The sequence below is a fragment of the Triturus cristatus genome, chromosome 10 (assembly GCF_964204655.1).
Source record: "Triturus cristatus chromosome 10, aTriCri1.1, whole genome shotgun sequence".
NCBI classification, from domain to species: Eukaryota; Metazoa; Chordata; class Amphibia; order Caudata; family Salamandridae; genus Triturus; species Triturus cristatus.
The window spans coordinates 1,237,050,674-1,237,064,858 of NC_140593.1; the positions used below are offsets into that span (position 1 = coordinate 1,237,050,674).

The window sequence follows — 14,185 nt, forward strand, 5'->3', positions numbered from 1 at the left end:
CACCGTCTAAACCCAAAACGTGCGCTCTCGTTCCACTCAACAGTTCCGTGTGGATGACCAGCTCTTTGTTGGCTATGTGGGTGCCAAGAAAGGCTAGGCTGTGCACAAGCGAACTATCTCCTGATGAGTTGACTTGTGCATTAAAGCCTCCATCTGAAAGAGACACGTTGGTAATAGATTCCTTACCTTAGAATAATCCGCAGGCGTCAGACTGGATCCAGAAAGATTTCTGCTTAGCAGTACCCCTGCGTGCCAGTAGGTGGCGTCGGGCGGCTCCGCGTCAGCCATTGGCGTCGTACATGCCGGAATGATGTCACGGAGACTACTTAGGCGCCACCCATGCGCGCTGACGTCAGTTCTTTCTTTTTCCGCGCAGATCCGGATTGAACACGTACCACGTACTTTTTTTAGACTTTTTGTCTCCTTCTCTTGTCTCCTTCACCTTCAGATTCCGGTATGCGATGCCATAAGAAGTCGAAGAAGTGTGTTGGCTCTCCGATGTCCCCCCGTCGCTCCCCAGAGGCAGACTGGGGGAGGGGCGAGAATGGGCTCTGCCCCTACAGCTCCTCTGAGGCCTGGGAGTCCCGTGGCCTACCCGCTTTACCAGGGTCCGTCGGCGACTCCTGAACAGAGGCAAGAGTTTCTTGCTGCCTTAGACTACCTGTTTAGGCCTCGGGCTCCCGCCGGTGCGCCTGCATGCCCCGCGGCCCCGTGTCCAGATCCTGTTGACCTGGCAGCACCGCCTCCGGCGGCTCAGGCCCCGGCGCCACAAGGTGCAATGCCGCTGGCTCAGGCCCCGGCGCTGCCCTTGGCTCCGGCCCCAGCGCCGCCCCTGGCTCCGCCACAGGTACTGCACTGGGTGCCATTTATCCCGCCCCGGATCTCGGACCATTTCGTTCCGACCTGGGATCCTCATTGTGATCTGGTTCCAGGTCGGCCCCGGCCGGCGCAGCTTCCGGCGCTGCTGGCCCCCTCTCCGACCCTACTGCCGTGGCCGACTCCTTCTACCCCGGAGCCAGATGAGGACTGGGACGGGTCCGAGGGCCCCTTGCGCGGCAGTGTGACTCTGAGCAGGATTGGGTGGATGACCTTCAAGATGCGGGTGAACTTGATATGTCTTCTGACCCGGGGTTTGCCTCGCCTCCGCCTACTATGGAGGAGGGCGCGTCCTACACTATGGTGCTGCGTCAAGCCGTGGAGACTCTCCATCTCGACCTCCCTAGGTGGCCCTTGTAGGAAGGTGGATATCTGACTATGGTTACCCCCAACTTTTTGCCTATTGTCTAGCTGGTTTTTCGACTTAGTTGGCCTGAGATCCTGCCATTCAGGGTCTCAGGCTGTCTGCTCTCTCTTTAAAATGGACTCCATGTACCCTAGGTACATAACCAATTGTTAAGGACCACCTTATTGGACCCTGTACAGTGTACCCTAGGTACCCAGGGCATAGGTGTACCCTAGGCCTCCCAGGGGCTGCAGCATGTATTATGCCACCCCTGGTCTGGCCTTCCAATCAGACACAACTGGCTGATCACTCAGCTGGGGCAAGGTCGTGTAATCACCCCTTGCTTAGATATAGTATGCCTATATCTACCCTTATATATAGACACATGTGTACCTATCAGTCACTCCTATGGCAGGCCTTAACAATCCTGGAGGCAGAGTGCTTGGTAACATGTGAGATGGTGCTCTAGCATGAGCTGAGCCTGTCTGCAGCTTTCGGAACCATGTCCTTATAGCTGTTCTATGATATAGCCTACCATATACTCTTTTTCTTTTTTTTTTTTTTTTTTTTTTTTTTTTTTTTTTTTTGAAACCGTTTATTGCAGTTTATAGAAGTTACAGGTATGGGCCTACAACCACCCGGCCGGCCGCTAGAGCATCAAAAGCATATTACATACATACAGCAAAAAACTTTCTCAGCGGTGTACAGTAGGAAGACAGGAGTGATCAATGGTGCAGGCCTCACAGCTCCATGCCCACAGTACGGTTCCATTTTCTTAAAGCAAAACAACGTAAACAAACCACAACCGCAAGGCAACCCTCGATCCAAAGTGACAACACGTGCTCCATAAGGGGGGGATCCAAACCAGCAGCAAAATTCTGAAGAGGGGGACGGGAGTAGATCAGGGACTGGGGGACCGCACGCCCGCGGCCAAGGGAGGGGCGCCATCTAGGGAGACGGAGCCGGCGAGGCCGCCGGTAGCAGCGGCGGCTCACAAATACCCCCGCGGTAGGCGTTCCAGGGGCCCCAGAGTTTCATCCACGCCCCAGGCTTACCCCTCGCCACATACACCACCTTTTCACGAAACATACACCAATCCATATGCTCTTTCCAGGCCGACACCGCAGGGGGCCTCTGGGATCCCCACAATTGGGCAATATCACGCTTGGCTATCATGTATCCCAAAGTCACCCACCGCGCCTGCGGGACCGAGTAGTCATTTGGTTCCCAGACATTCAGCAAGCATCTCCTCGCTTCAGGCAGCAGCGCGACACGCGTAACCATTCGTAGAACCTCATGCACACCACGCCAGAATCGCTCCACCTTCGGGCACTCCCACAGTATATGCATGAAAGTCGCCAACGCACCACAGCCACGCTTACACATTCCATCACCGGCAAAACCCATACGTAAAAGCCTTGGCCCCGTCACGTAGACCCGGTGAAGGATCTTGAGCTGGACGAAACGAAGGCGAGCCGGGATGGCCACCTCTTTCGGAGAGGCCACCGCGGAGATCCAATCCTCGTCGTCCAGCTCCAGCCCGTCGGCAACCCAAGCCTCACGGAGACTAGTCAGCAGACACGATCTATCGTTAATCAATTTTTTGTATATGAGGGAGATCGTGCTGTCCGGGACATGGCCATCTAGCACTCTGTCCTCCAGGGGGGAAGACTCCGGAATGGATGCAACATCCGGGAAGACGGAGCCCAGCGCATGGCGGACCTGTAGGTACCGAAAGTACTCACTGCCCTGCAGCTGAAACTCCGCCTGCAGCGTCTCAAAAGTTTTGAATCCCCCCCTCGTCCAGAGATCTCCCACCGTGCTGATTCCGATCGTGTCCCACTTCTCGAAGCCCTTCGACGTCCACAGGGAGCCCAACCTCTCAGATGCATACAGCGGAGACGCTCGGGTCAAACGGTCCTTCCACCCCATAGCTGCATTAGCCGCGTGCCAGACACGCACCATGACACGCGTCGGTCCCGTCAAACCGGAGTCGGGCGCGCCAGAGTAGAGCGCTCGATTATAATCGCCACCGGGCAGAAGCGTCCTGTCCATCTCAAATGCCGGGTTCAAGGCGGGCCCGTAAAGGCCATGATTAATTGCAGCTAGTTGGGAGGCCCAGTAATACCGTTTGATGTCCGGGAGGGCGACCCCTCCATCGTACCACGGGAGCGTCAATTTAGCCAGAGCAATACGCGGCCTCCCGTCCCAGAACAGGCGCCGCTGGAGGCCCTCCACCTCGCGAAAGTAGCGTGCCGGGACCAGGTCCATGGTATTCTGGAGGGCGTAGAGGAAGCGCGGCAGGGACATCATTTTAAATAAGGCCGCTCGGCCGAGCGGCGAGAGCGGCAGACGCCGCCAGCGCACCACGTCCTCCCTCAGACGCTGGAGGGGGGGCAGCAAGTTCCGCTCATAGCGGGCCTCCGGGTCAAGAGTGATATATATACCCAGGTACCGGAAACCCTGGGAGGCAATCTGGATCGGACAGTCCCGTGGCAAGACCGGGGCCTCCCCGGAGAGCACATAGACACAGGATTTCGCCCAGTTGATGACCAGGCCTGAGTTGCGACCGAAGGAGCGCAAAACATCAACCAGGACGATCAGTGACTTGCGCGGGGAGGCGAGATACAAAAGGATATCGTCAGCATAGAGGGACACGCGGTCCTCATGCTCGGGGGTCCAGCGGAGACCACGGATAGAAGGGTGCCACCGCAACCACTCCGCCAGGGGCTCCATGGCCAGGGCGAACAGGAGAGGCGACAGGGGACAACCCTGTCGCGTGCCCCGCCCCAGCGCGAATGGGGCAGATACTCGCCCATTCACCACCACCTGCGCCAACGGGCCCGAATATAGCAATTTGACCCAGCTGACGAAACCCGGGCCGAACCCAAACTTCGCCAGCATCGCCCAAATATATGGCCATTCGAGCGTATCAAACGCCATGGTGGCGTCCAAGGACGCCAAGATGGCCGGCTCCCGCACAAATGGGACACGCGCGAGCACCCCGTGTAAGCGCCGCAGATTAAGCGCCGTGTTGCGGTGTGGTATAAAGCCCGATTGGTCTTGGTGGACCAAATCGCCCACCACGCCAACCAACCGGTTGGCCAACACCTTGGCGAGGATTTTGGGCTCAGCGTTCAGAAGCGAAATCGGCCTATAGGAAGTGACCCGCTCACGGGGCTTCCCCTCCTTATGGATCACCACAATTGTAGCCAGACGCTGGTCCGGCGGGAGGGAGCCCTGCGAGTGGGCCGCAAGGAACATCGCGCGCAGGTGGGGCGCCAACACATCCGGGCGTAGCTTGTATAGCTCAATGGGAATACCATTGGGGCCCATGGCCTTGCCGGATGCAACCGAGCGAATAGCCGAGGCAATTTCGTCCGAGGTGGGCGGGGCATCCAGCGAATCCCTGTCCTCCACCGTAAGGGAGGGCAGTGCGATGTCCCGAAGCAAGGCATGGGAATCTTCCTCCGAGCAGGGAGAAACCGGGGAGTAGACTTCGCGGAAATAATCCGCGAAGCAGGAGACAATGGCTTCCGGCTCAGTGACGCACACACCATCCACGCTCTCAATCAAAGGCACCACGCGGCTCGCTCTTTCCCTCTTGTCCAACCACGCAATCAATTTGCCAGCCTTGTCACCCACATCATACAATCGCCCCTGCTGCTCTCTACTGAGGCCCCTGGCCGCCTCCGTGACGAGGGCCCGATAGGCCGCCTGCTTTAAGTGCAAAACATGCAACTTGGCGTCTGTTACCCCGCTCCCCAGGTCACCCTCCAGTTCTGCAATCTCGGCCTCAACCCGGGTCACCTCCTCCCGCTCGCGCCGCCGGGCATTGGAAATAAAGGAGAGGGCCTCCCCTCTAAGAACCACCTTGAAAGCCTCCCACAGGGAGATGGCAGACGGGACCGACCCCACATTCTCATCGAAATAGCGCTGTAAGGAGTTGATCAAGTCGGCACGAATGGTGGGGTCGCGCAAATACCATGCATTGATCGGGGCCACTCTGCCATCCCCCCTCGGGAAGACATCGAAATGCAACAACAATGGGGAGTGGTCTGAGATACCCCGTGCCAAATGGCGCACCTCCCCCACCCTCCCTGCCTGGGCCGCCGGGACAAGGATGTAATCAAGCCGCGAGAGGCTACCATGGGCCCCCGAGTGGAAGGTGTACTGTTGCAATACGGGATGCTTTAAGCGCCAGCAATCCACCAGGCCCAGCGTGTCTAAAAGGCCGGGCAGCCACGCCTGTGCCCGGGGGAGGTCCCTAGGGGGATGGCGATCCATAGACCCAGAGGCAACCGCGTTAAAGTCCCCTCCAACCACCAACAGGCCACCCGGAAGGTCCAGAAAGAGGCGCCCCAGGTCCGCAAATGTAGTGGCTTGTAACCCAGGCGGGACGTACACTGATATAAAGATAAACACTCTACCCTCCATTCGTCCCACTAGAACAGTGTAACGTCCCCTCTCATCATGGCGCACCTCGTCAATCTCCAACGGGAGCGAGTTCTTGACCATAATACCCACCCCCCGCGAGCCCGAAGTGAAGCCGGAGTGGGCCGCCAAACGATATCCCCGCCGATTCATTGCATGAAAGGTGTTACCTATAAGGTGTGTCTCCTGCAGGAAGACAACATCTGGAGAAATACGTTTTAAATACTGCAGGACCACACCACGCTTAATCCTATCCCCCAGGCCGTTAACATTCCATGACAACACAATCAAATCCCTACCCCCCATCATAAGTCAAAACAATCGGTCGCCCCCCACCGAGCATCTTAAAAACAACAAAACAGTTGCGGGTTTGCCTTGCGGTGCGAACAAACAACACACCCCCCCCACCCCCCGGTCCCAACAGAACTCCCCCCTCCCTGCACCCCTGCATGAGCCCAGACAGCCCCCCCAAAGTGCAGTGTGCCTGTCGCCCCATAGCTAAGTACTAACTAGTCCCCCCGAGGAGGAGGGAAGCCCCCAGCAGACCCCACCCGACCTCCATGGGAGGGGAACATACGAAAGCAATATATGGTAAAGGAACAATATCCAGAGCAAGGCCTATACAGTCACCCCTCAATTCTGATCCGGCGGGCCCTCCCCGCCAGCCGCGCCCCCCCCACCCCGATCTCCAGGCAAAGTATCTAACCAGTCCCCAGCCACCTCGGGCCGGTCGAAGAAGTGCGTACGGCCATCCACCTCCACCCTCAGCTTAGCCGGAAAGAGCATTGAGTACTTGAGGTTTAGGTCCCTTAGGCGACGTTTAATACCAAGAAAGCTCTGTCGCTGCTTCTGGACCGCCGGAGTAAAGTCTGGGTAGAAGTGTACATCCATGTTGTCCAGCCTGACCGGTCCCTGTTGCCTGGAGGTCTGGAGGATGGCGTCTCTGTCCCGGAAATTAAAAATCCGGGCAATAATAGGCCGCGGCGGAGCACCGGTCTTAGGGCGGCCCCCAGGGACCCGGTGGGCACGCTCCACCGCAAAAAGCTTACTCAGCCCCCGGGGCTGGAGATGGGTCAGGATCAGTTCTTCCACGAAGAGATCTGCCGCCTCCGCCTCTCGGCCCTCCGGCACACCAATAATGCGAACATTGTTCCTCCGGGCCCGACCCTCGGAATCCTCCAGTCGCCGGTCCATCAGGGCGCTCGCCTGGCCAAGCCGGCGCACCTCCTTCTGGAGGGCCACCACGTCCGTAGTGAGGCTCGTTGTGGTGTGGGCCAGGGAGTCAACTCGGTCGTTCGTTTTTGACAAGTCTGCCCTCACAAGGCCCACATCCACCAGGACTGAGTCAATTTTTTGCGCCAAGGTATCGAAACGCTGGTCCACTGAGGCCTTCATCTCTGCGATGGCGCCCATGACGTCCCGGAGGGTCAGATCCACCGGTTGGGCAGGCGCCTCCGTCGGGCCCACCAGGGATGACCGCGATGTCTCCGGAGAACCCTTCTGGAGCGTATAGCGATCCATACTATTGGCCTGGTGCGCCGTGCCACGGCGGGTTGTCTTCATCTTCGCCCGGTCGCCATCTTGTTTGGTGGACATGCTGGCCCTTCCACCGTCGTGCCAAGATCTCCAAACGGGCCGCCACACCAAATCACGGGTGTCAGGGGGGGGGGCGGGGGCGACCACCGGGCCGCGGGTCAACCCACCGCCGGCGGGTCAGCCGGGCACCTGGACAAGGCAACACCACCGCACCCCGCTCCGCAGCCCGACCCCGCCTGAGGCAAGGAGGGCGCAAAAGCGAAAGTGAGGGGTACGCGAGTCGCCCAGCCCCACTCGCCGCTGTTATTCACTTCGTCCCCGGATCGCCCCACTACTCCAATCCGGGGGGCCGGCGAGGAGAAGGCCGCAACCTTCAATCGATGCTCCCTCCGGTGTTCGGGGTCCGATTCGAGCCCAAAAAACGGGTGGCGCCTCCGCTCGGGTTCACCGACACAGTCCCCTCAACAAGGACAGGATATCGCCAGGATTAATTCAGGAGGTCGCGGAGGTCCTCGGGAGCCTCGCACCTACGCGGCCATCTTGGTTGCGCGCTAGGCTCCTCCTCTACCATATACTCTTAAAGTGCCTTATAATCTTAAACGGTTATGGTAACTATGGTTTGGCTTTATCAAAACATGTCGTGTAAGGTGTCTAACACTTTGGAATAATACCCCCATACCATTTCTGGTGATGAGGATATTATTCCTCCCTTCTAGAGGGAGAGACATGTTAAAATCCTACTTTGCTGTGTAACCTCTGACCAAAGCCTCAGCATCACAAAATGGATGCTGCTGCCACGACACAAGTCTGACCTCCTGCTGCTGGGAGTGATCCCAGCCAGGGAGGCCTGGACAATAGGTTTCCTGCTTGGGGAGGTGCTAGCACCTCCCCAGACAGCCTTTAGTGTATTGGGGCAGGGTGGGCTGAAAGGAATGAGACATGCCTGGGGCACACAAGGTGTTCCTTGCATAGTCCAGTTCAAACCGGCGCTGGGGCACTCCAGCCCAAACTCTGGCGCGAAACTGGACAAAGGGAAGTGGGTGTAACCACCCCCTCCCAGGTCCCACCCATAAGGCGTGACCTAGCAGGTATCCCAGCCCCCCAGATTAGTATAAGAGTGGGAGTTGGGCCTCAAGACTTTAGATTATCCTGAACCTGCAAAACTGAACAGAAACTCTGGACCTTCGACATTCGACGAAAGAAGAAGACTGAAGAATCTCCCTTGTAGCCAAGGAGTGGCTACCCTGTGCAAACAGGCACCATCAAGAGACTACCCTTTGCTTTGTGAAACGTTCGACGAGGAACCGACTGCAGAGCCCGACCAGAGCCTTGATTTCCAGACTTCTCCGACCCTCATCCACATCTGCAGCAGAGCTGAGATCCGTGGAGGCGACGAGCGACGTGGGACCGGCTACCTGGGAAAAGTGGCTAGTAACTTACAGCGCAGCTTCTGAGGTACCCTCGAAGTTGTGCACCGGGGATTGAGAAGCCCCAACCCCAAGCACCATCTGCACCGAAGACCAGCCCCCCACACTCCACGAGTCCTGCGTGGGGCCCTTCAGCATTTTCCTGCTTGCCGCGTCTGTCCGGTTGCTTGCCCGCTGGCTAGTGGCCTTTGTGACGACGCTCCCTGAAATCTTCTGCGCTGGTTTGGCTCCTCCAGACTGGCTCCCGCTTCTCTGCAAAGAAGAAGCACCCCAGACCTTCCTGGTCTGCACCAGAAGCAAGTCCTTTGTTCTTCGTGGGTTCCGCTTGCCAAGGCTTGGTGAGTCCTAGTCCAACTTCGACGCCGCCGACAGCAAGAGCCTTCGTGGGACAGCTCGCCTCCTGGTCCTGGTCGTCCTCGACGCTTCCTGGTCCTCCTGGCTGCAGCGACAAGCTTCACCTTCACCTGCAACTCTTCACGACATCGCCTGGTTCCTTCCTGGTTCCACGTGGTCACTGGCTAGTGACCTTGACTCTGTCCCCTCTGCTTGCAGGTTTCTTCTCTTCTTGATCCCAGCCTTGGGATCCACCGGACACTCCCCCCTGACTGCCTGTCAGCATCTTTCTTCAGGCATCCATAGGAGTCGACGACGAAAACGACGCATCTTCACCCCTATGCACCCGCAGCCTGTGGGCTAGGTAACTTGGGTACTCCGGTGCTCATCAGGATAGTGACTATCCTAGTGTCTAGTTTTCAAGTCTCAACTTCCTAGCTACTCCGGAAGTGTCCTAAATCTATCTATTTCTAAACTGTAACATTGCTATTGACTTTTACGCATTACGCGTGAGTGTTTCCACTCTGCACACGAATCCCGTGGGCCTCCCACTTCCTAACTAACGCTAGTGTAGTGTAGCCCCAGCGATTCCCTAGGCCTAGGCCTAGGCCTATTCTATTTCCGTGACAGTGGTTCTTATACCACTTATTTAGTATATGGTTTGCGTGGCCCCTAGGGCCTAACTGTATTACTTACCTGTGTGACTTACTGTATGCATTAATAAGACTGTGTTGTACTTACCTCTAAACTCAAAGAGTGCTGAGGGTTTGCTTAGAATAAATACACTTTATGTTATATATATATCTGTTGTGGTGTCCTTTCATTTTGGTATTCAAGGGATTATATATGGTATCACAGCTGGCTTCACGCCGGTGGATAAGAACGTCGCTTGGCATCATCGCCTGGTGATCCCGCCTTCTTGACCACTCACCCCACGCCTGCGAGCCTGGTCATTTAGGCCTCGACATCGCAGAGTGCCTTTCCCTCGACTCTGCCGGATAAGGACTCTAAGAGGCTGGACCAATATGGTAAGAGGTTGTTCTCCTCAGCCAGTTTGGGGTTGAGGTCGGTTAATACCGCCTGCTTAGTAGGCCGTTAGTCCCACGCAGTGTGGGATTCAGTGGCGGAGGTTCTGCCTCAGTGCTCTGACGTCATTCCGGTGCGTACGATGACACTGACGGACACGGAGCCGCACGAGGCCCCCTACTGGGGCGCAGGGGTACTGCTAAGCAGAAAACCTTCCTGATCCAGTCTGATGCCTGGGGATTATTCTAAGGTAAGGAATCTATCACTCACTAATGTCTCTTACAGATATATTGTTACACAATTAGTAACTTGTGCTGCTCTCTGGCTAAAAAGGAACCTCCGGTTGGGCTGCGTGCCCATTCTACCAGGGCGACAGCAGCTACTACCGCATTGGAATGCAGTGTCCCCCTGCAAGACATCGGTCAGGCGACCACTTGGGCCTCGTTGTATACTTTCACTAAGCACCATTGCCTTGACAGTCAGGTCCGGAGAGACGGCTTCTTTGGCCGTTCAGTTCTCTGTGACTTTCTGGTGTAATCTCACTTCGTAGACCCACCCCAGGGGTTCGTATTGCTTGGGTTTGTATTCTAAGGTAAGGAATCTATCACTAACGTGTCTCTTTCAGATGCACAAGTTACTTACTTTTGTAACTATATATCTGTAAAAGACATTGGTTAGTGATAGATTCCTTACCGCCCGCCCTTCCCGCTCTGGGAACTGTTCTCTAGGGTTTAGGTCATCCCTTTCAGGGCCCTAATTCTATTGCACCAGTAGTCTGTCTCTGGCATGGCTCTGCGCTTCTGGCGCGGAAAAGTTGTGAACAGAACTGATGTCAGCGTGCGTGGGCGCGTCTTAAGTAGTTCTGACGACGTCATCTCGGCAGCTACGACGCCAGCGACGTACGCAGAGCTGTACGACGACGCCTACCGACGCGCTGGGTTACTGCTGACAAACTTTCACGATCCAGTGTCGCCTGGGGATATTCTAAGGTAAGGAATCGATCACTAACTAATGTCTCTTACAGATATGTCGTTACACAAGTAAGTAACTTGTGCATCTAGGTGGATTGTTTTTTGCATTAAAGCCTGCTATTCTTTGACAAAGGAGGAGCCTCCAGTGGGACTGTGCGCCCATTCCACCAGGGTGACTGCAGCGACCACTGCTTTGGGACGTGTAGTCCCTTTCAATGACATCTGTCAGGCAGCTACGTGGGCATCTCTGCACACGTTCACAAAACACTACTGCCTAGACAGTCAAGTCCGGGGAGACGACTTTTGTGGCTGTTCTGTTCTCCAGGACTTTCTGGTGTGAACTTAGTTCACAGACCCACCTCCGGGGTTGGAATTGCTGGGGTATCTATTCGAAGGTAAGGAATCTATAACTAATTGTCTATTTCAGATGAACAAGTTACTAACCTTCAGTAAAGATATATCTGTAAGAGACAGAGATTAGTTATGGATTCGTCACCGCCCCACTCATCCTCCCTGTTCTGCGAACTTCTTGGGTTGGGGAATCCCTTGCAGGGCCCTAGTTTTGTGCACCAGTGGTCAGTGTCTTGCATGGCTCTGCGCTTCTGGCGTGGAATTTTGTGTAAAGAACTGACGTTAGTGCGAGAGTGCGGCGTGTAAGAAGCTACCGCGACATCCCGGTGACCAGGACGCGAACGAGGTGCGACTGACGCCACCTTTCAATGCGCAGGGGTATTGCTGACAAAGTTCTCCGGATCTAGTCTGACGCCTAGGGATAATTCTAAGCTAAGGAATCTAAAACTGCTGTCTCTCACAGATATATCGTTACCGAAGGTAAGTAACTTGTTCCTCCACAGTCTGCACCCGGCCGCCCTAGTGCTGCTGAGGGTGTTATTTGAGTGCATCCTTGACCCTGGGGAAAACCCTGGTTCTAACCCCAGAAACCCAACTCCCAAGATCTGTTTTTCACCTTTAAACCGATAACTTGATTTTCTACCATAGGACTGCATTGGCTGTTTTACTGTGGAAAAAGTTGTAAGTGTGTAGATTGAAATTATATGAAAAGCTAGGAATCTGTGTTTAGAAAAACTGACTTACTATCCATTTATCCTGGAAATGTCTTAGTGTGATATCTAGGCATATCACACTGAGTAGAAAAAAGTTATCCTCAAAAGTAATTACAACTATATTTGCAAATTTTAACAAACCTGTAAGAAAAGTCAATATTCATCCAGCTTGCTATTTTTTTTAGGCAATCTGTCCTGAAAAGTACAATCATTTACCTGTACCAAGTCCTGCTTGGTTCTATAAATAAAAATACAACAAAGAAATACTTTTATACAAACAATTTGAGTTCAGTCTTTGCGTGTGTGACATTTCTTGCCTGAGTGTGTACAATAATTGCTTAACACTACTGTTAGACCTGTCAGCCCTTTGGGTGGTTGATGCAGTGTCAGGGAGCCATTTTCCCTACCCCTGGAACTTCTGTCTGAGGGCCTGAAACACAAAATGGTGGCCACCCATTGTCACCTGTGACATCACTGGAACCTACTAGTACCTTCCAGAACATTCTAGAACCCTGTGACAGAGGGAGGCAGGTTTGGAATGTTGGGAAACCATCTCAGGTTGACAGTTGGCACCTGACTAGTGAAGAGAGAGGACAGAGAAACAGAAGGAGGAAGGAGTAAGGCAGCAGGGGTGGAAACTTGTGCCTGGAGTGGGGTTCAGAAACCCACCCTTGATGCTAGTCCCTACTGACCAAGCCCAGCCTAGTGCCCTGTGTGGGATAAAGACCAGAAAATCATCTTAAGGACCTGAACAGCCGGAACAGGCCTTAAAGGAGAAGAACAGCAAGTTCCTGACCTGTTTGGTGGAATCCTCCTGGAGACCCGACGTCGAGTAGCCTGGAGACCTGGAGCCCGAGGTGGAGAAGCGGCGCTGACCGAAGGCAGACGTCGTACCCGGAGCCGCTAGAGGTCGAGGGAGGGCGCCGACGGAGGTCGTGGGGAGACACCGGAGGTCAAGTAGAAGTCACCTGAGGTCGAGGTGAGGCGTCGACGGGGGAGTGAAGTCCGCCCTCCGGAGTCGCCGGAAGCTGAAGTGAAGCGCGCAGGAGGTCGGGAGTGGAGATCGCACTCCGGAGTTGCCTGAAGTCGAGGCGAAGCGCGCAGGAGGTCGGGAGTGGAGATCGCACTCCGGAGTCGCCTGAAGTCGAGGCGAAGCGCGCAGGATGTCGGGAGTGGAGATCGCACTCCGGAGTCGCCGGAACCCGAAGTGGAGCCGACGGAGGTCGGGAGTGGAGGTCGCACTCCGGAGTCGCCCGGAAGCGGGGAGACCGTGACCCTGTGACGCCGGAACCCGACATCGAGCCGAGGCCGCCCAGCGTCATCGATCCGGAGCCGCCTCACGGCATCGACCCGGCGTCAGGTAAAGCGGATCGACCCGACATCGAACCAAGGCCGCCCAGCGACATCGAACCGGAACCGGCCGACGGCATCGACACGGCGTCAAGTGGAACCGATCGACTCGTCATCGAACCGGAGCCGCCCATCGACGTCGACCCGGCGCCGAGTAGAGCCGAACACCGAGAAAAGGGCAGTAAGTGGTAGAAAGGGCATCTGAGGCCCTGTGGAGCCCTAAAAGACCATTCTAGGGGCTAGAGGGGTGTTAGGACCAACCTGAGGGTGCTAGGGGGGGGTGAACTGAGACTGGTGCAGGGACCTGTGTGAGGGACTGGGTAGTTGGTGAGCCAGAACCTTAGGGTACCCTCATTTTACCTCAGCTTAGGCCCCAGCCTTGACCACACTAGGTGGGACATCCCCAGGCCTCCCCAGTGACCACAAGCTGTACTTGGGCATGGTAAAATCAATCTACCTCATAAATGTGATCTGATTGGCAATTGTTTGTCTGCTTATATTATTCATTGAAGGAGTGTTATTTATTGTCTGACTATTTATTCCTGCCTGGTATTTATTGTCTGACAGTATTTATTTGCCCTATGTATTTATCACACCTCTATTTATTCCTTGTGTATTTATGACCTAGTCCTATTTCTTGCACCTGTAAAGTGTTATTATTTAATTGACCTGCTATTTCTGAAGAAAATCCTTTTGTATTGTATTTGTGACATAACCCTGCAACTAAGAGAAAATTAAGATAAACACAAAGATTCTTTCATAAATTTTTACGGTGTAGTGTCGTTTTTGGAACGGATGAACGCATGGTTATTGTGAGGGTGT

General features: G+C 55.1%; 1 protein-coding gene across 5 annotated transcripts in view; it reads left to right on the forward strand.

Moving 5' to 3' along the window:
• The window catches only part of HUWE1 (HECT, UBA and WWE domain containing E3 ubiquitin protein ligase 1), a 1,878,220-nt gene that overhangs the window by 1,267,587 nt on the left and 596,448 nt on the right, over positions 1–14,185 (forward strand). The window lies entirely within an intron of this gene.